The following is a 20,169-nucleotide window of genomic DNA, read 5'->3' on the forward strand; positions in this document are numbered from 1 at the left end:
GAGACGATGGACTCTGAAAAACAAACAGGGTTCTAGAGGGGAGGGGGGTGGGAGGATGGGTTAGCCTGGTGGTGGGTATTGAGGAGGGCACATTCTGCATGGAGCACTGGGTGTTATGCACAAACAATGAATCATGGAACACTTCATCTAAAACTAATGATGTAATGTATGGGGATTAACATAAGAATAAAAAAAAAGTTGTTTTAAAAAATAAATAAATAAATAAATGTCAATTTATTATATTTCAAAATAAGCAACGGCTGGGGGCGCCTGGGTGGTTCAGTTGGTTAAGCGACTGCCTTCAGCTCAGGTCATGATCCCAGGGTTTGGGGATCGAGCTCCCTGCTTGGTGGGGAGTCTGCTTCTCCCTCTCCCTTTGCCATTCTGCCCCCACCCCAACCTGCCTCATGTGCTCTCTGGCTCTATCTCTGTGAAATAAATAAATAAAATCTTTACAAAAAAAAAAAAAGCAATGGCTGAACTGGTGGTAGGAAAAGTGAAGGACTAGGTGTTTCCATCCTCTGTTCAGTGCATCCTCTTCATGTAGGCAGGATGTGCCGGACGATTTATTAGGAAGTCTACAGTGGCTCCTTAACACAAAAGAAATCCCCTTCTCTTGCAGCTACTAAACAACTGGCCTGTGAAATGACAGGGGTCAATCTTCTAAACAGAATTTACGGGGAAGGAACTTATGGGGAAGGGATGGAGACATAGCAGCTGTGCCTTAACAAAGCCACAAGTGAAACAAAGACTTAACAGAAATTAACCTCGAGTCTTCATTTTTTTGGAAAGACTGAGTCAGTGGGGAGACAAAGATGAAAACGAAAGCATCCTCTCAGAATTCATACTTGTGAGTTTTGTGTGGTCTGAGAGTCAAACAGGCTCTCCTCCAACACATAAATGGAGAGCAACACTTGAGATGAAGGGAACAGCGCAAGGCACTTCGGGCACATTCTATGGTGTATTATGGGAATGACGAAGTGCAGGACAGAGCATAGGACAGGGAAGTGGCTAGAGAGAAAGCTGAAAGCACAGATGAGAATTATGTTGTGAAGGAGTATGAACCTTAATGCACATCTTCGAGTGAGCCCTGGGTTTGACTTCTTTTGTTTTAAGGAGAGAAGGCTGGTTCTAAGTCTGAAATTTTGAGAGTTACTCTGGCAGCAGGGTAGAAGACAGACTGGAGGGGAGGGAGGTGGGGAAGGCATTGGAGACAGAGAAACCAGTAGGAATCTGGAGAGAGATGATGAGGCCCTGGATGTTAGCAGTGTTTTCTGTTGTAAGGGGCCATCATTTACATCCCAGACTACAGTTACGCACCAGCTGCCTGCCCACCCACCCAGCACAGACACAACCAGGATGAAGAGCTCTGGTGCTTCTATGCTAACACAAACTCAAGTGTCTCCAGTGGAAAGTGGGGGCTTTTGAAAGGAGGTATGCTTCTAGAATCCCTGTCACTGGTAAGTTCTGATCCTCTGGGCAGCAAGCTACAATGAACTAATGAACACAAGGATCCAAAATGAGAGTGTACACCATCTCAATGATTTGCAAAATGCTAGGAGACTCTCTTGAGTGAAAGGGATCTGAAGAAGGTGCCTAAATCCCTGCCAATCCTTCCCCCATCCCCTCCCTCACCCTCCCCCTAGGAAAAAAAAAATCTCAAAAAAATTCCATTGTGAGGATCTATGTGGAAAATATTCTATTCAACCTATGTAAATGTTTCTCAAGAGAGTGTGAAATTTAAAAACTATTCCTAGTGGCTGGGAAATGGCAGATGCCACTCACAAAAATACATTCCAAAACTTCTGGAAGGAAATATGAGAGCCCATCTTTATGAAAATTAGAAAGAATTTCTTAAATAAGTTTAAAAAAATCCCACCACATTCCAGAAGGGAAAAAATATTAATAAAGTTGACACGGTAAAGTAGCAATGGTTCTCAAACTCTTTGCTTATAAGCCCCTTACACTACTAAAAATTGAGGACCTCCCCAAAGATTTGTCTATGTGCTACATCTATCAATGTATGTCATAGATGAAAATGAAACTAAAAAAATTTGTATTGTGTATTCATAAATTCATTTTTTTAAAAAGATCTTATCTATTTATTTGATAAATAAATAGAGAGATACAGTGAGAGAGGAACACAAGTCGGGGAGAGGGAGAAGCAGGCTTCCCGCCAAGCAGGGAGCCGGACGCAGGACTCGATCTCAGGACCCCGGGATCACGACCCGAGCTGAAGACAGATGCTTAATGACTGAGCCACCCAGGCGCCCCCATAAATTCATTTAAAAAATAACAACAAAAAGCATCGCAGGAATCATGTTAACACATGTCATGTAGCCTCCAGAAACTCTACCCCACACCTATGAAGGAATGAGCACAAAAAAGGCAAACAGCATCTTAGTATTACTACAAAAACAACCTTGTCAACTGCCTGAAAGGATCTTAAGGACCCTCAAGAACCACTGCTATAGAGAAAATGAGGGGCCTGGCTGGCTCAGTCGGTAGAGCATGTGACTCTTGATCTTGGTGTTGTAAGTTTGAACCCCACGTTAATAAAATCTTAAAAAAAAAAATCCACAAATTGGGAGAAGGTAATCAAGGAAATACAAAATTAAAGCCACATGGGGATTTCATTTTATGTCCATCAACTGGCAAAAATTATATCTAACAATACCAGGTACTGCAAAGCAGGTGGATAACTAAGAATGTTCTTATATATCAGTAGTGGTGTAAATGGATACAACTACTCTGGAGAGCCATGTGGCAATATGTAGAAAGCTGAAGTTGTGCACCTCTATTAACCCAGCAGCCTTGCTGCTCTAGATACATGTATGCTAAAGAAATCTTGTATACATGCTAAGGACACATGAACAAGAATGCTCCTTGCAGTACTGTTCCTAACGGTGAAAAACTGAAGTCACCTATATATCCATCAATATGAGGATGGTTACAAATATTTTGGTATATTAACACAATACAACGGCATGCTGCAGGTAAAACCAACGTATCAACATGGCTAAATCTCAAAAACAATGCTGAGTGAACGGGGTGGGGGGGAGCTATGGGAAATTAAAAACATACAAAACAAAATTCTACATTGCTTAGGAATCCAAGTATAAATATGCAACACCTGTATATGTAATATACAAAACACATGTAAACACACATGTAAGTATGTAAAAACATACAAACATGGTTGGAAGGATACACATGAATTTTGGACACTTCTAAAGCAAATATGGCAAAATAATACATCTGGGCATCAAGTCCCCAGATACGATATTTGTCTCCGTATTTTTTAAATGTTTTTAACGTTTGAAAATTTTCACTGAAACAATGAAAATGGGATAATAGATTTAAAGTGGCTACTACCCGGAACCTACTGCACATTTAAGTGTCAATACTTTTCACTATACTGCAGGTATTTTACAACACCCCCAAACTAAGGCATTTATATCATTTCTTAACAGGTTATTTGCTAACTTGGTAACTTTTCTAATCTTCCTAGCCACTTTAGGTCCCATTTGGTCCCAAAATACAGACAGAAATCCCAGGATTCACCAAGACCGCTAAATCCTACGGAAGACCTGGGATTACCTTTTCCTGGGCTCTTAACTTACAGGACCCCGAATCCCACACCCGTTCCCACCCACTGACTGACCCCTGACCGCCATCCCCAATCCCAACACACTCATCTGAAAGCTACGTTTCCAAATAGCACCTGTAAAAATGCTTTTTTCGACAGTCAGCGGAACATGCAGTAACCCTGAGCATGGACTTCATTTTCAAGCCACTCAGCCTCAATGGCCCCACTCCCTGCCTTCAGGTCAAGGGAGAAGCCAGACTGCCTCAGCTGCTGTTAGAGTCAATTTACATCATTTAACCTCCTCCACTCCTCACATTCTTCCTTACTTTATCCTAAAAGCTTAGTCCACACGAGTGGGACCTCTATGATGTCCAAACCCAGGTCCCCTTCCTGCAACATGGAAGGCACGAGCATGCCCTTAGGGTACAGTGTTTCTCAAAGTGTGGGCCACCCTTCCCACCTGCAACAGAACTATGGGGGCAACTGGTTAAACAGCTTCTGCCTCTAGAAGGGAAATAATGAAACAAATATGTACCCTGGGTTTCCTCTCCTCAGGGAGGGGAAATGAACGCCTATAAGACTTCTTTGTCTTGTGGAAAAACTCAAAGAATACAGACTGGAGGACTGCACCCCAGAACAACCACATGATTCTTTGTGGGCACAGGGTGCGCAAATCAGATTTTAAAAGTACAGTAACATTGGAAAAGCATCACCCCAGCGGATGTTGGTTTCCTAAGTCTGATAAAGGGACCAAAACCTCACCATGTTCTCTCTACCCCAGAGTCTCAGGCAGCCAAATACCAACCAAACTGCCCTTCCCAGCTCTCCCTTCCCACCAGGCCCAGTGGAAGCCCCAGCTCTTCTAGGAACCTTCCTGGACAATGTCAGCATGAATTCTCTTCTTTTTAATAGCACTCAGTACCTGAACCACTCAAGGGGGTGAGGATGTATTGTATTACACCTTTCCCCTCAATTAGATGTGAGGGCCTCAGTTCCTCGCAGAGGGCCCAGTGTATATGTAATAGCTTCTTAAAACTTAAGTGGCTGAAGTAATGCTAAAGACAATGGCATGAGGAAGTCAGTACTAAAACACACACACACAAAATCAGTACAAAAAGTATCTGATTTACAATGGGAGGACCTGGGTTCAGATCCCAGCTTTATCCTTGACTGGCTATGAGCAGTTTGTTATTGTGAGGACACCAACATGACATAATATACGAGAAAGTGCTTTTACACGTTGTCACCTGCCAACAGTGGTAAGCTCTTACAACTACTGCCACCCTTTATTTCTCTGATCTCAAGAGGTGATTTATTCCTCTTTACAGCCCACAAAGGAAAAGCACAGAAATAGGGACTGCAACCATAAAAATACGGAGAAATAAAGCCTCAGAGACCACAGTTCCCAAGGTCTGCAGGCAACCTCACCTACTTAGGCCTCTGCACCTCCACCAGGGCAGGGAGGAGGTGCCAGGGAAACTCTCAGTAACCAGAATGGGGTCTGGCACACCACAGGAGGTCTACAACGTTGAGTGATGAAAAGTTTGCATCTACTGCCTGGGATGACAGGCCATGGGGACTCTATCCCATCTGTACACCAAGAACTAAGTAAAATTTTATAGGAGCAGGTGAGCAAGACTGAGGCCCCCAAGTGACTGTGAGCCACAGTCTCAGCTTCTCGAAGTACTGTCAAAGCCTGTCATTAAAATCATCTTCAAACCACTCCTCCAGCAAATGAAAAAGCAGAGTGCAGTATCCAGCTGCCTCAGATTAAAGCAGGGTAGTGGGGGGAAATGAGAAACAGAGTCAAGATTTCCAATTACCACTAACGAGGTTTTCAGAAGGGAGGAAATTAATGGAATCATCAAAAGGCTGATGATTTTACTTAAAATGAATTAAATCAATCTCAATCTTTCCCTGTTTCAATGAAAACCTTGGGCTGTTCAGTTCTTGAGCTTCCTGAAAGCTACCCAGGCAGGATCAGAGGGGCTAAGTGACAATTAGCCAAGGCTGGGAAATCTTCTGTTTGCCCCTGCAGAGAGGCTGGAGAGACCGGGTCAGACAATAGTTCTGAGGCAGACAAGCTAATTCTTTCCAAGCCAGGAGTCCTTTAGCCTGCCAATACAAACAGCAGGAAATAAAGGCGGATAATGGGGTCAAACTCAATCTGAAGAACAGCAAATTCCCCCTAGGATGGAGAAAACATTCTGTAACTTTTAGCTACCCTAGAAAAATGGGCAAAGAGAACAGGGAAAAGGATAAGACTGGGGAGCTCGGGAGGTGCCCCTCACACAGATGGCTTGAAGGGCCTTTTGTGATCTCCGGCACACCCCAACCCCCACCACACTCAATACACAAACAGGGCAGGCTAGCTCTGCCAGCGTGCAGGTGAGGTAAAACGAGTACAGAGGAAGGAAAGGGGGGAGGGCAAAGGAGGACAATTATGCCAAGCTGGAAGAAGGGAGAAACTGAAGCAAAGGAAAAGAGGTACAGGGATACAAGCCTCTATGCCATCCACCCAGCAAATATTTACCCAGGCCTACCACAAGCACTGGGCCTGACAGTGGAGGACGTAGAGTAACAATCCCGAGCACCCTGGAAACGAGACTGGAAGAGAAAGCCTGTGAAACCTTGCAGTCGAGTGTGACGATGTGCAGTAAAGGCACTGGGACCCGCCAAGGATGCTAGGTCATTCCTCTCTGGACACAGGCTGTATGGAAGCAGCATAATGGCACAGGTCAGAGACTCTCTAGAAAGAAAAGTTACTCCAATTCCCACACTTTTCTCTGGTTTCACTTTCGGCAAGGCAGCCTCTGGACGGGATTCTGATCAGTACTGCTTATCAACAGAAGCTTTCAGACAGGTGAAACATAAAAAACAGATAACAAGTAAGCAGAAGTTCCTGACCATGGGAGGGGGAGCTGTCAGAAGAGGCATTAGAGGGCTCCTGGGTGGCTCAGTTGGTTAAGCGACTGCCTTTGGCTCAGGTCATGATCCTGGAGTCCCAGGATTGAGTCCCGCATCGGGCTCCCTGCTCGGCGGGGAGTCTGCTTCTCCCTCTGACCCTCCCCCCTCTCATGCTCTCTGTCTCTCATTCTCTCTGTCTCAAATAAATAAATAAAATCTTTAAAAAAAAGAAGAGGCATTAGAGAATCCCAGATATCAGAGCTCAAAGGACCCTGGAAAGCTAGTCCAACTCTCACATCACCACTGAGCAAAATAAGGAGCCTCCAGTTACTGCTCTGCAGAAGCAGTGCTGGTGCTGGTGCTGATGCCTGGGATCCCCGACTCAGGGCTCTGCTCTTCGGACCCCAGACCTCGAGCTGTGGAAAGACTTCCTAAATGCAGACTTCCAGAGCTCACTGCTGCCTAAGAGGGCAGAATAAGAAGTGGGTGGGGGGAGGGTGCCCAGGGTGACCTAGCCAGAGGCTCGCCAGGTCCTACCCCGCACCCCTTCCCACTCTCTCTCTGCACGATAGTGGGCAAGGACCAGAACCAGCCCACAGAAGGTCAGAGACAGAACTGTGAGCTTCCTCCCTTACTCACTTAACTTTTTCCCAGTTTCCAAATTATGTGAACCTGCCTGCAACATCCTGTTTCTGAACCACTTCTCCCCACAGTAGGTTCAAGACCTCTCTATCCCTCTGTCCCCACCTTACCAAAAATTGCTCTGAAAAGGATCAGATGCGCTTGTTCACCCCAAGTGTAAACTGCTGGTTTCCAAAATATGGTCCCCAGATCACCAGCAGTAGCATGCAAGAACTTAGCAGAAATGCAAATTCTTGGGCCTGCTGAATCAGAAATTCTGGATGCAAGCCCAGCAATCTGGGCCCTCCAGGGGATTCTAATGCATGCTCAAATGTGAGACCCAATGGAGCATATAACCTGTAAGGTTCAACCTGTTTCTTCTCTCACAAGTATGTGACTCTTAACTGACACACCTGAATGACCTCTAGAATCTCAAGCCTAGGAGCCCAGTAGCTGTCCCTGGAAGAAGGAGAAGCTTCCCAACTCAGCATATTCTTCTCTTGCTTCCAGGGTTCAAGACCTTATGCAAGAAAGTACATCAACTGTCCTTTAAGCCTTGACCACAGGCAGGAAAGCATGGGCATGGGGAGAAAGGTAACCCTGCACGGTGAACTGTAAAACAGAACCTCTTTTCACCAGCTCCCAACTAGTGAGACCTTTCAGAAGGGAGTAAGGTGGCTCAGTGGGCCTAGGCCTCTCCCTGACTTCAGCACTGACCTGAGGGTGATCTGCCCAGATGCCGTCCCGCCAAATGCAGGCTGCAGGTACTTGTTTCTGCAGTAAAACTGGCCTGGGCCAGACACTCAGGGAAGTTTCTGAAGCCCCTCCACGGGGTTTCACCCTGAGACCTAGAACAAGCACCCTGGGACACGATGGAGCAGCAAGTGAGGTTCCAGTGGTGTGTGTCAGACTCTGGCACTTCAGGTACTGCCAACCACAGCCTAAACAAAACAGAATTAAGAACCCTGCCAGCCCCCCCTCTGCTTTCCTTGTCCCAAACCTACACTGATTAGCCTTCTGCTTCTCTGGCTTATCCCAGGGCCTTATTCTCAACAGGGACTCTATGGTTCTTAGAGAAAAATGGATGTCAGACTTCCACGTCTCTCAAAAATACTGACTATGACAACCTTGTCTGACCGGACTGGTTGTCTGTGAAGAGAAACAACAACAAAAAATTTTTTAAATGTCTCCCTTTCTCCTTCCACCTTCTTTTATTCCCAGAAATGAGGCATCATCACATTCCGAGACCCAAGCTTTAGATTTAGACTCCATAGATTTGGGCTTCAAAGTCAAGATTTGGGGCTCTGTTGGAAACTTTAGTTTGATCTTGTATACAAAGGGGGCCACTAAATGCCAGCCTCCCACCCAGGGATAAATGAAGGATTAACCAGTTAGTGTTAACCAAGTACTTTGAGCAATTCAGAAAAGAGATGCCAACTAAAAAAAGGAGCCTTATAATAATCCCTTCCATTAGAATAGACTTTTATTGTTTACCCAGCACTTTTACATATATTACCTCATCTAATCCTATTATTCACAATGGCCAGGGTCTGCCATTACCGCTAACAGAATTTCTGAATGCCAGGGAGAGGGACCTTGAAACCTCTGAACTGCCTAACCACAAGGAACAGAGAACAAGAGCGTGGAGAATGAGTTCCTCTGCTGAGAGCCACTCTAAAGAAACCCGAGACGTATCTCTGCTGGCAGTCACAAGAGTTCTCTACACCCCCAAACACATCAAATCACAGACGGTCCTCACCCCGACGTATCCAATTACCCCAGCTCCGATCGAAGCTGAAGACTCCTGCAATGTGTCCGCACACCCCAGAAGCCAGCTGCTCCTTCTCTCATCTCCCATCCTCATCAATTAGGAGCCTCCCGTGGGGTTCCGACGTGAGCCAGACCCCCGTGGGACCCTGTGCTGTGAGGCAGACTGGCTAAGGAGTCCCTGTCAGACACACCTCCCACGGGCTGGCTGGGCGCAGGCCTGTCCTGAGCGACCCCCTCCCCTCCAGCAGGCTGGAAGGGGCCTCACTTAGCCCGTCACTTCCGGTTCCCACAGGCAAACAGGGGCACAACTACCAATCTTCTCAGCCCCAACCTTTCCTACAACTTGTACCAAAACCAATACCCTCTCCCAGCCCCTCCAGCAGGCTGGAAGGGGCCTCACTTAGCCCGTCACTTCCGGTTCCCACAGGCAAACAGGGGCACAACTACCAATCTTCTCAGCCCCAACCTTTCCTACAACTTGTACCAAAACCAACACCCTCCCCCAGCCCTCTTTATTCCCCTGTTTAGACTCATTCAACCCTGAATCCATTAGCTAGTGTTTGTTTTCTCTTTCACCCTTTGATCCTTAAGACACCCGGGCTCAGACCTTGTTTCCCTCCCTCTTACTCCCTCTCCTCTTCCTCCTCAACTGGAACAACTGGGACAACTCAGCAGGAGAGGCACTGGCTCCACCAGCAGCGTCCCGCCTCCCAGATGCTTCCCCCAAACTGTGCTGCTGGTGATGTTCAGCCCAATCTCCGAGCTCTCAGACTAAGGCTGGACTTTATTTCTGTTTTGAAACCTCAGCTTCCAATCCGACTCCACCAGGATAGAGGCCAACCCTTTATCCAGCACAGCGAGAGGCACACCAGTTCAGGGGACAGAGTGTATCGGCTGGACGTCCTGGGTTTCAACAGAAGTGGCCGAGCAGGGTCCAAAGGAAGGGTCAAGGAAGCAGAGCAGACACCACACTTGACTCTCTCCCTGTCCTCCCTACACTTGCCCCCACCATGCTGTCTGTCCCTGCCACTGGTGAGGTGCCACATAACAACGATGATGAGAACACCGTGGCCCTAAACAGGCAGTGTGTCATCATCCCAATCTCACACACAGGAAAGCCGAAGGCCACCAACTTTGAGAAACTTGCTCAAAGTGATACTACATCTTAGTGGCAGAGCTAGGATTCAAACCAGCCTGTCTGAGGAAAGCCTGCATTCTTAACCCTACTATGCCATCTCGTCTCCCCTACTCGCAGGATCCTATTTACCTCCAGCTCTGGGTATAGACTTCCCTCCCTCAGAAAAAGCTACTGGGGCCCTCCCAATCCGAGTCAGGAACCCCTCTTCTGTGCATTCCCGTAGTGCAGTGACTGCCCTGACCACAGCCTGCCCCATGCAGGACCGCGGCGGGCACAGCCCTGGCACGCAGCAGGAGCGTAGGCAAGGCACTGTGAGTACGTCAGCGTGCCCAACCCCCAGCTCTGTGCTCCTCCCAGCACACCGCACCGCCCCCGGCTGCAGCTGTGCTCTCCCACCGGCGTACCACAAGGACCCAAGGACCAGTGAGAACGTCCCCCGCCATCCAGTCCAGTGCCTGGCCCCAGAAAGCCCTCCATGGTGTTATAGATCTCCTGCTGTCCTCCCGGCCCACCTTACGTCAACACGTGCTTGCTAAATGACGTAATGCTGCTTAGGAAAATACCAGACCCAGTATGTACCACAGCAACCCTGGCAACCCCGAGTCATTAGGTCTTGGAGCAAGTCTATAGGGTGTGTGTATCATGATCTGCAGAACAAAGGTTCAGGCTTCCCAAAGCTGCAATTCCGAGAAGTCTTTTTTTTTTTTTTTTTAAGAATTTATTTATTTATTTGAGAGAGAGAGAGCCAGAGAGAAAGCACAAGCTGGGGACCGGCGGGGGGGGGGGCGGGGAATGGGGACGGACAGAGGCAGAAGCAGACTCCCCGCTGGGCAGGGAGCCCTGCTCAGGGCTCGATCCCAGGATCCTGGCATCATGACCTGAGCCGAAGGCAGATGCTTCACTGACTGAGCCACCCAGGCACCCCCTTCAATTCCCAGGAAGTTTTAACAAGCTGTCCAATTCCTTCCAATCAAAGACAGTCAAGGTTCCCAGAACTGGAATCCTGTTCATAGGAAAACCTCTGACATCCTCAAGAGAAAGGATTAGGAGCTCTTACTAACTCCACACAAGAAATATACACAAAGCCTACTCTCCTTCCCCCAGACCCTATTAATTCTAGTAGTAAGGTGATTAGTGGTGTCTCCTAGAGGAGGTGACTTTGAATTGGATTTTGAAGGATGAAGAGAGGTTTGGGAGGAAGGGGAAGAGGCAGAATTCCAGCCACAGGAATCTAGCCACTGGAAGAACAGTGAGAATAGGCTTTGAAGGTGCTAATGTTCAGGGAAAGGGGAAAAAGGAGTCCCCTTAGCCTTGACTTGAGGGATGAGTAGAGGGAATTATAGGTGGAAAAAGGGGAGCCAAACCCATTCAAGCTTTCCCTCTCCAGCCCCTCCCCAGTGTCAGGATATGTTTCAGAGCCAGCATGCATTGCTCCTCGTGATCTTTCCTCCCTCCCATCATCTAAGGGGATCCACACCCACACTGGGTTCAAAGTTCTTTACCCAGGCTGAAAGTTAGTATACTGCAATGAACTCTTCTAGGCAGCCTTCCCAGTCCCACTCCTCTCTCCTCAGAAGAGCCTCAGCACCTGCATCCTCTAAGGCATAAAGATACTTTCACATGGTTCTTCAGTTCTCCCCAGAAAGCAGGGGATGGAATCTTATGGGGAACCATAAATCAGTGCAGAGGCCCACAAAGTGCTGCATCTCACAGGGCTGTGCACTTGACTACCTTGTCCCCACCTGCAGGACAAGCCATGATTCTGCACAATCCTGCTGGAAGGGACCCCTCACCCCATAGAGTACCTTTCCCAGGATGTGCTTGTTGGGTCCACTTGGGATGATCACTGGCCTGATTATAGCAAAGGAGCAACTTTGTCCTTGTCTTCAAGGAGCTTATGTGCAAACACATGCCAAGCACTGAGATGGAGAGACTTGTATAGGACCTCAGAGATCAGGGACTGAAGGGGTCTACTGTGGAGGGAGGGGTATGAAGCAGACAGCCACATGGCCCACTGAAGTCACCAGCTAACTACATAATCAGCAATTCTGAGCAACCATGCATGGTCATCAGGAGGTTTAGTGGGGCTGCACTGGCTCAAGACACAACTGGGTCCTTTGCAATCTGGCCTCCAAAGTAGTAAGATCAACTGGGAAGCAGAAATAACCAAGGCCTCTCTCCCATCTGCTGCCACACCTCACTGTGTCATGACCAGTGCTCAGTAAACATTGCTGGGCTGCTCCTCACGCCCACTCAGTCCTCATGGGGTGGGTGATGAACCCAACAACATTCTCCTGTGCCTCCCACCATAGCCAGAGTCAACAAGGCCCAACTGTCAGAACTTGAGCCAGTGACAATAGACACACAGGTCCTGCCCTCTCCCAAGGAGACATGTGTCTACTACATGTGAAGAACTGATTGTCAGGCGCTTTCATATTTTTTTTTAAAAAGATTTTCTTTATTTGACAGAGAACGCAGCAAGAGAGGGAACACAAGCAGGGAGAGTGGGAGAGGGAAAGGGAGAGGGAGAAGCAGGCTTCCCACAGAGCAGGGAGCCCGATGCGGGGCTTGATCCCAGGACCCTGGGATCATGACCTGAGCCGAAGGCAGACGCCCAACCATCTGAGCCACCCAGGCGCCCCAGGCCCTTTCATATTTTATAAAGTGTTGCTGGTTACTCAGAATAACAAAGGCTACAGCAGAATTATTTTATAACCCTGTTTGTACTTGGTCATAACTTCCTGAAACACATTTCCCCTCTCAGGTTGAAATGCCTAAAATATTTTTGTGAACTTAAAAAAAAAAGAAAGCTTTGCAAAGAAGAAACCTTGAAGAGAACCTGTTTATCTTCCCTGCACTACTTTCCAGAATTCTGAATGATTAAACAATTGTACTGTAAGATTTGGTTAGTGGCAGAGTTAACAAGTCACAGAAGCTAAACATGGGGAAAATCTCCATCTCAGGGGAAGCAAATGAATCTAGGTAGAAAAAGGCTCTTCAAAGAAGAAACGCTATCAAATAGAGCTAAGAAAAGTAGAAGGCTACCAAAGGACTACCAAATGGAGAGAAGACAAGAGAGTTCTTATTTTTTACTTCAGACGTATTCTCCCAGATGTGTTTAGGAATCTTTTAAAATCTAATCCTTCAATCAACCACATCATGGTGCTAATGAAACGAAAAATGTCTTTAAAAGAGCAGACCTGGGACACCTGGGTGGCTCAGTCGGTTAAGCGTCTGCCTTCGGCTCAGGTCATGATCTCAAGGTCCTGGGTTCGAGTCCCAGGAGCTCAGTGAGGAGGCTGCTTCTCCCTCTGCCTCTGCTCCCCCTGTTTGTGCTTCCCCCCCAACCTCTGACAAACAAATAAATAAAAGAGCAGACTCTTGGCATTTGCAAAATGACTCCAAAAGTTCCTAACAAACAGCAGCTTTGAGGAACCCTGGCTCTGAAATGACAAGACAGCCTCTATGAAGGGAATGGCTTACTGTGAGATTACCTAGCTGGCCCCCTCCCGCTCCCCAGCAACAACATCAAGAAGGGGCGCTGCTGCCCTTTCCTCCCTGTCTTCATAGGTAGGATGTCAACATGCACTATTTGAGAGTTAGGGACTTACGAATTACGAATAACTCATGCAGTATGTATCCAACTCTACTCAGTATGTATTGGATTGAATCAAACAGAATCCAAGATATGTGGAAGAAACAAGGAGCACCTTCCAACCCTGAGTCTGTCTGAACTAAGCAGCTGTGGCATCAGAAGTGTAGGCTGTAACAAATGATGCTACAATCTGATCTTTCAACCTGGGAATTATTTCTTTGTATGCCAGGCCATGTACTAAGTGCTTTATATATACAATGGGAGCGAGGGCTGCTCATACCCTCCGCAGGCTCACACTCCTGAGTGATACAAAGGAATGGAATCTCCCAGAGGGTAAGAGGTGAGGAAAAGAAAACCTGCAAACCTACTAGAATAATTAAGAACTCTGAAAGCAGACTCTGGGTTTTTGTTTTGTTTTTGTTTTTGTTTTTAAAGCATCCTGTGACCCCTTTTGCAGAAGGAGTTGGGCAGGTAAGGATAACATCCTCACTCACAAATTATGCCAGGGTAGTGGGGCACCTTTGCTTAGAAGGTGGAATCGGTGTTGACTGAGGGCTTTAACAAAATTGAGACCCACTCAGGTGTTCAGTTTGGTGGACTCTTGGTTTCTGTTCCTCAAAACTTAGAGTGCAAGGCCGATACCATGTGTTTGCAATGTTCTAAACATGGTACAACAATTAGCCTGAGGAGGGTAATTTCTCAATGTCTTTTCGTGATGCCATGGTTCAGCAAGCCCTATAATGACCCATCCAGCCTCCTCCCACAATCCCCAAGTCTTTTTATAGTCACAGGTAATTACACCACAGAGAGATTACATCACCTCATCAGCAGTGTTTACAACTGACAGGAAGATGCTCTGCGGATGTTTTGGGAACTACATCCTCATTTAGCAAACAATTTGCTGTGGTCCCTATTGTTCCTTTCCAAGAATAGAACCGCCTTGGCAAACCTTGTTCCTAAACTGGGAACCAAACAACCAAGGGCCATTGTAGATGAGAACAGAAACTACCACAGAGGCAAACACGGTAACCCAGTGATGACTCCTTCATCCTTTATCCAGGGGAGAAAACACAGATGGTGTCTTTCTTTCTCTGTCAAAAGAATCCTCTGAAGGTTGCCCTGAGTGCTCCAACAGGGTGACACAGAAATGGGTCTCAGAGAACCTGCCACTCATTTCTCAGCAGACCATGGGCAGCAGAGTTAAGACAGACTGGGCACAAATCCCAGCAAGCTTCCCCACCGACAACTGCCTGCCTCTGAGCAGGTTTTGTAACCTCTCTCCGCCTCAGTTTCTCATCTGTAAAATGGTTACATGACCACCTAGTGCACAGCCTTTCTGAGAGCTTTAAATGGGATGATACACAGAGAGCCTGACATATATATGATGCTCTATATGCATCAGCTTCCTGCCTGTCCTCTCCTCTCAGCTCACTGTGCATTATCTCTGACCCCAGGTCCCTTCAGAGATGGCAAGGTGAGCCAGGGCCACCTGCCAACATCTCCCAGCCACAGCAAATTCAAGGGCCAAAGCCGCATCATACCCCTGAGCACCTTGTTCTCAACATTTTCCATCTTTGATGAACACTAACTGCCAGGCTTTCTCACTCTGCTGCATAGAAATGTAAATGGCTGCTTTCCCTGCTATTTTAAAATTGCTTTAGGTGCTTGTGTGATGTTTAACATGGCCTATAGTGTCATGGAAACACTTTAAGGGGGAAAAAAATCAGAAACAGGGGCACCTAGGTGGCTCAGTGGGTTAAACGTCTGCCTCTGGCTCGGGTCATGATCCCAGGGTCCTGGGATCAAGCCCCACATCCAGCTCCTTGCTCGGCAGGAAGTGTGCTTCTCCCTCTCCCTCTGCTCCTCCTCCTAGCTCGTGTGTGCTCTCTCTCAAAATAAAATCTTAAAAAAAATCAGAAACAAATAAAATAGTTTTTTTTTTCCAGTAAATATCCTCAGGAAAGGGAGAGAATGAAAATCAAAAGCTTTTTACATGAGTCAGCAAGTGGCTGGGTGGAGACCATCACACTATGCAAACATGAGTTTTCTGGAAGGCGAAGGGGTTTCCAGAAGTAACCAAACCTTCCTCAACTGGTCAAGTCAGACACCTGGTCCCACTTCCTTACCCTCAACACAAAAAATGACTTTGCATCTTTAGTTTTATTTTTTTAAAGACAGCAAAGGATGTCATCTGCATAAAAATCTCCTGCCCAGCATGACTCAACAGTGGGTCATGTACCAACTCTGTTGTTGTCATTATATAGGAATTACACCACACATTTTATATGCCAAGTGCCCTCCAATCATTTTTATTAGTCTACACAACACCAACCTCACATCCTTAAGGATTTTGTTTCCGTTTTGAAGGAGACACAAAGAGGTCAAGTGATTTGCCTAAGGTTATAAGGCATGTTTCTTTTCTTTCGTTTTCTTTTTTTCTTTCTTTTTTTTTTTAATAAAGCAAGTTTCTTAAGATCATAGGTAAAGGCGCCTAGGTAGTTCAGTCAGTTAGGAGTCTGCCTTCAGCTCAGGTCATGATCCCAGGGTCTGGGATGGAGCCCCGCACCGGGCTCCCTGCTCAGCAGGGAGTCTGCTTCTCCCTCTCCCTCTGATCCTCCTTGCTCCTCATGCTCTCTCTCTTTCTCAAATAAATAAATATATTTTTTTTAAATCACAGGTAAAAGGAAGGAGTTGTGAGATCTGGGAGTGGCTGCTACATAGTTGGGACCCTAATTCCTCTCTAGCCCAAAAAGAGAGGCACGCTGGGTACTCTGCACATAGATTTTATTTTTAATTCTCATCTTCTGCCTGCATGGTGTGAACCAGGTGTGAAGGTAAGATATGCTTCTTTTTGCCACGTCCCAAAAGGAAAACTTTCAATAATTTTCTCCATCTCTGTTTAAAGAATGACCAAGAGGGAAGCTGGACCTACTGCCTCTTGAAACCAAGATGGAAAACTAAACCTCGATCATGGCACAACTCTGCACCAGAACTCTCTAGTGCCTGTTCCTACATGATTATTTTCTTCTACACCTGAGCAATTATGACCAAGACTAAGGGTGACTGTGGTATTTATAACCAGAGACGATACAGATGAATTGCCCCCCTACAAGATGCCCACTTAACTATGTCCAGTGGGATTCTCCCAGTCACAAGTGTGCATGCACAACACACAAGCACATTCAAGGTCTAGTAGAGCCCACTGGGTAACAAAGGCTGTGTATTTTACAAGCACCTCCTTTTAAAATGTTCTGGAGTGGGTGTTCAGGTGCAGCTACAGGAGCAGGTAAGATATGCACCAAGAGGAAAAGGGGACCTTTCCTGAACTGAACTGCCTTTCCTCGACTTCAGAGTATCTGAAAGTCTTGGTTTTTTGGCAAGCCTGTCTCACAAGCTGCTTATGGCAGGCACAGCCAAACAGGTGTGCTCAGGTTTCAGGCCAAGGAGTGGGTGCCTCCTTCCCTGAGAAGCCACTTCAGAGAGGGAAAACACACTGGCAGCAACGTGGTGCACTGGATCTAAGTAATGGGACCACCCCCTCCCCTGCCTGCATCCTGCTCTGCGCCAGTACACGTTTTACGGGGAGTAGAAAAGACTTGGCGGGGGGGAGGGGGGGTGAGGGTGGCAGGGGAGGGAGGATTCTGTACAGATGGGGGAGGGAAAAAAACTACAGAGCCAACTTTTCCATCCTGCTCTGAGCCCACACTACAGACATACATTTTTCCACACTGGAGAATAATAATCCCTTTATCCAGCCAGTCTGAAACCATCAGTCCCTGATAATTGAATTCAGACCTTGGATGGAAAGTTGGGAAGGTGTGGGTAGTTGGAAAATGGGGTGGGAGATGGGAGGAGGCAGAGGTGGAGCCCATAAAAAAGGAGGGTGGCAGTAGGTGGAATGGCTCAATGAAGCTAAAGAGGCTAAAGACTTCAGAAACCAAAGGCAGATGTTCTGCCCTAATATTGCCAGGTCACACAATGGGACAGCTTCCCTAGTGGAGCCTGGGAAGAAGGCAGTCTTGGTAGTGTATCAGGCACTAAGCCAGGTTCTGGTCCTGGCCCCAGGACCCTAGGCAAGTATATGACCTCTAAAATCCTAGCTCTGACAGTCATTCCATTCATGCACATCCTTATTGAGAACCATTTGTTCTGGGCTAGGGGTAGGGTGGCAAACCTCTTGTATAAAGGGCCAAATGAATTATTTTAGGCTTTGGTGGCAACACAGTCTATGTCACAACTACCCAACACTGCCACTCTAACACAAACACAACCACAGACAAAATATATATGAATGAACATTGCTATGTTCCAATAAAACTTTATTTATGGACACTGTAATGTGAACTTACAATTTTTCTGTATCATGAAATATTTTGATTTTTTTTCTGATCAATTAAAAATATAAAACCATTCTTGGCTCACGGGCCATACAGGGAGGATTTGGTCCAGGGACCACAGCTTGCCAACTTCTGCTCTAGAGATACAGTGGTGAACAAGACAGGGTCTTTACATCCTGTGGCTCTGTGACTACCACTTCTGGAGACCACCTCTGGCTGTGCTGCCAGCCCTGTGAATGTAAGCCCTGCTTCATCTGGTTGTACATTGGTAGGTTCTGGCCTTCGTTTCCTTTGGAACTTCATATAGCCACAATGCCCATACTGTGGGGTCCCAATCATTAATGGCCTCCCTGCCTATGCTAGAAGCTCCTCACAGCCAAAGAGGTCTTAAGCTTTATGGGAAAGGTTTAAGTGTCAGAACAGGGTGAAGAGGAGGCAGTAGAAGAGGAAATCTGTACGTGGGTGGTGGAGAAGGCTATAATGCAAAAACAAGTGCGTAACTATTTCTCCCAGCAGTTCATTGCACCATTATCTGTATGTGTTGGGTAAGTGGGTGGTGGGAGTTGACAGAGAATGAGAGAGAGCACTGAGCTATGGGGACTCTATACACCGCAATATACCACACTGCCCCCATCCTTCAAGTCCCTTTCCAGAATCTAGCTAAGATCCCTCTCCAGGGAACGCTGTCCAAAGAAAACTGCCACCTTATGTATCTAATGAAGTCTGGTAGGGGCCGCATTACTGTTGAGTTCAATCATGATAGCTGAAGGGTACATGTGGCTCAGTCCGACTCTTGATTTCAGCTCAGGTCGTGATCTCAGGGTTGTGGGATCGGGTCCCATATCAGGCTCCCCACTCAGCACAGAGTCTGCTTGTCTCTGTCCCTCTGCTCTGCCCCCACTTGTGTGTGTGCATGCTCTCTCTCTCTCTCTCAAATAAATACATACATAAAATCTTTTTTAAAAATCATAATCAGTTGAGAGCCCTATTGGTGCTCACAGATACAGAGGCTCTACAGAGGTTCTCTAGCATCAGCCAGAGGCCTACGGTACACACCCAAATATGCCCCTTCCTAAAAGAACGCCAGGTCTAGAGGACCACATGAAGAGAACCTAGAAGGGTCTTCAGAGCACTGTGGAAGGCAATAAGGATCATACAAACTCAAAAAGGCTCACGGCTGCATTTCTAGCTCCTGCTAGGGCTCTTGCAGCTCACCAGCTTCAATCAGAAAGTCCTTAGAATCATGAAAATATAGACGAAGGGAACTGGATATGACCTTAAACGTATCCAGGTCAACCCCTTCATTTGATAAATGGAGAAACTGAGCCACGGGAATGGCTAAGTGGCTTGCCCAAGATCACGAAGTTTAGAGTGTCAGTGACCAGGTCCTGCTTTCACTAAATTACAATACCTCTGAAAAACAAACAGGGTTCTAGAGGGGAGGGGGGGTGGGAGGATGGGTTAGCCTGGTGGTGGGTATTGAGGAGGGCACATTCTGCATGGAGCACTGGGTGTTATGCACAAACAATGAATCATGGAACACTTCATCTAAAACTAATGATGTAATGTATGGGGATTAACATAAGAATAAAAAAAAATAAAAAAAATAATGTAGTAGAAATAAAAGGTATGAATAAGAAATGGGGAAAAAAAAATTACAATACCTCAACTCTACTTATTCTGAGAGAAAACATAAAAAGACAAGGAACAAACAAAAAAAGCTAACAATCATGAAGCACCTATTGTGTTAGACAATCTTCAGAACCACCCTCCCAGGTAGGTACTAGTATTATCCCCTTCTAGGGCTGAGGAAACGAAGGCTTACAGAAGTGAGATTTGCTCAGGTCCCAGAGCCAGCAACAGGAGCACTGGACTCAGAACACGGGCAGTCTGATTCCCAAACCTGCACCCTTGCTGCCTATCATGCTCTGAACTCTACAGCTCCATCCTACCTGGTGACTCCAGCTGTGGGGAGAGGGCCGATAACGTCATCCCCAGCATGTTCATACACACCCCTCCCTCCAGCTGGCTCAGGAGGCCCCTTACTGCCACACCCCCAGGACTGGGCCCCTGCTATTCCACAGCACAAAAGCCCACCACCCCTCTCTGCTCTCGCTGCAACTGGCTGCTAGATAGGAGAGTCCCCTATCCCGGCTTTGGGAGAAACAATGGGACGAGTCTTTTCCCTCCCCCCAACAGAGGCAGGCCCGAA

The 20,169-nt window shown here is 46.9% G+C and overlaps 1 protein-coding gene and 1 long non-coding RNA gene across 6 annotated transcripts in view; both read right to left on the minus strand.

Moving 5' to 3' along the window:
• Positions 1 to 20,169, minus strand: part of SUSD6 (sushi domain containing 6) — a 93,214-nt gene that overhangs the window by 32,093 nt on the left and 40,952 nt on the right. The gene's annotated exons all lie outside the window — the stretch shown is intronic.
• LOC145723401 (uncharacterized) lies at positions 7,265 to 20,167 on the minus strand. Of its 2 annotated transcripts, XR_014148399.1 has the most exons (3): positions 19,622 to 20,167; positions 9,354 to 19,368; positions 7,265 to 9,218 (listed from the first exon to the last, which is right to left on the minus strand). It is a non-coding gene; the product is annotated as an uncharacterized LOC145723401 (long non-coding RNA). The 2 variants fall into 2 exon arrangements; XR_014148398.1 differs by having other exon boundaries at positions 7,265 to 19,368.

The sequence above is a fragment of the Leptonychotes weddellii genome, chromosome 9 (assembly GCF_054177405.1).
Source record: "Leptonychotes weddellii isolate Sample4059 chromosome 9, ASM5417740v2, whole genome shotgun sequence".
In the NCBI taxonomy this organism is placed as follows: Eukaryota; Metazoa; Chordata; class Mammalia; order Carnivora; family Phocidae; genus Leptonychotes; species Leptonychotes weddellii.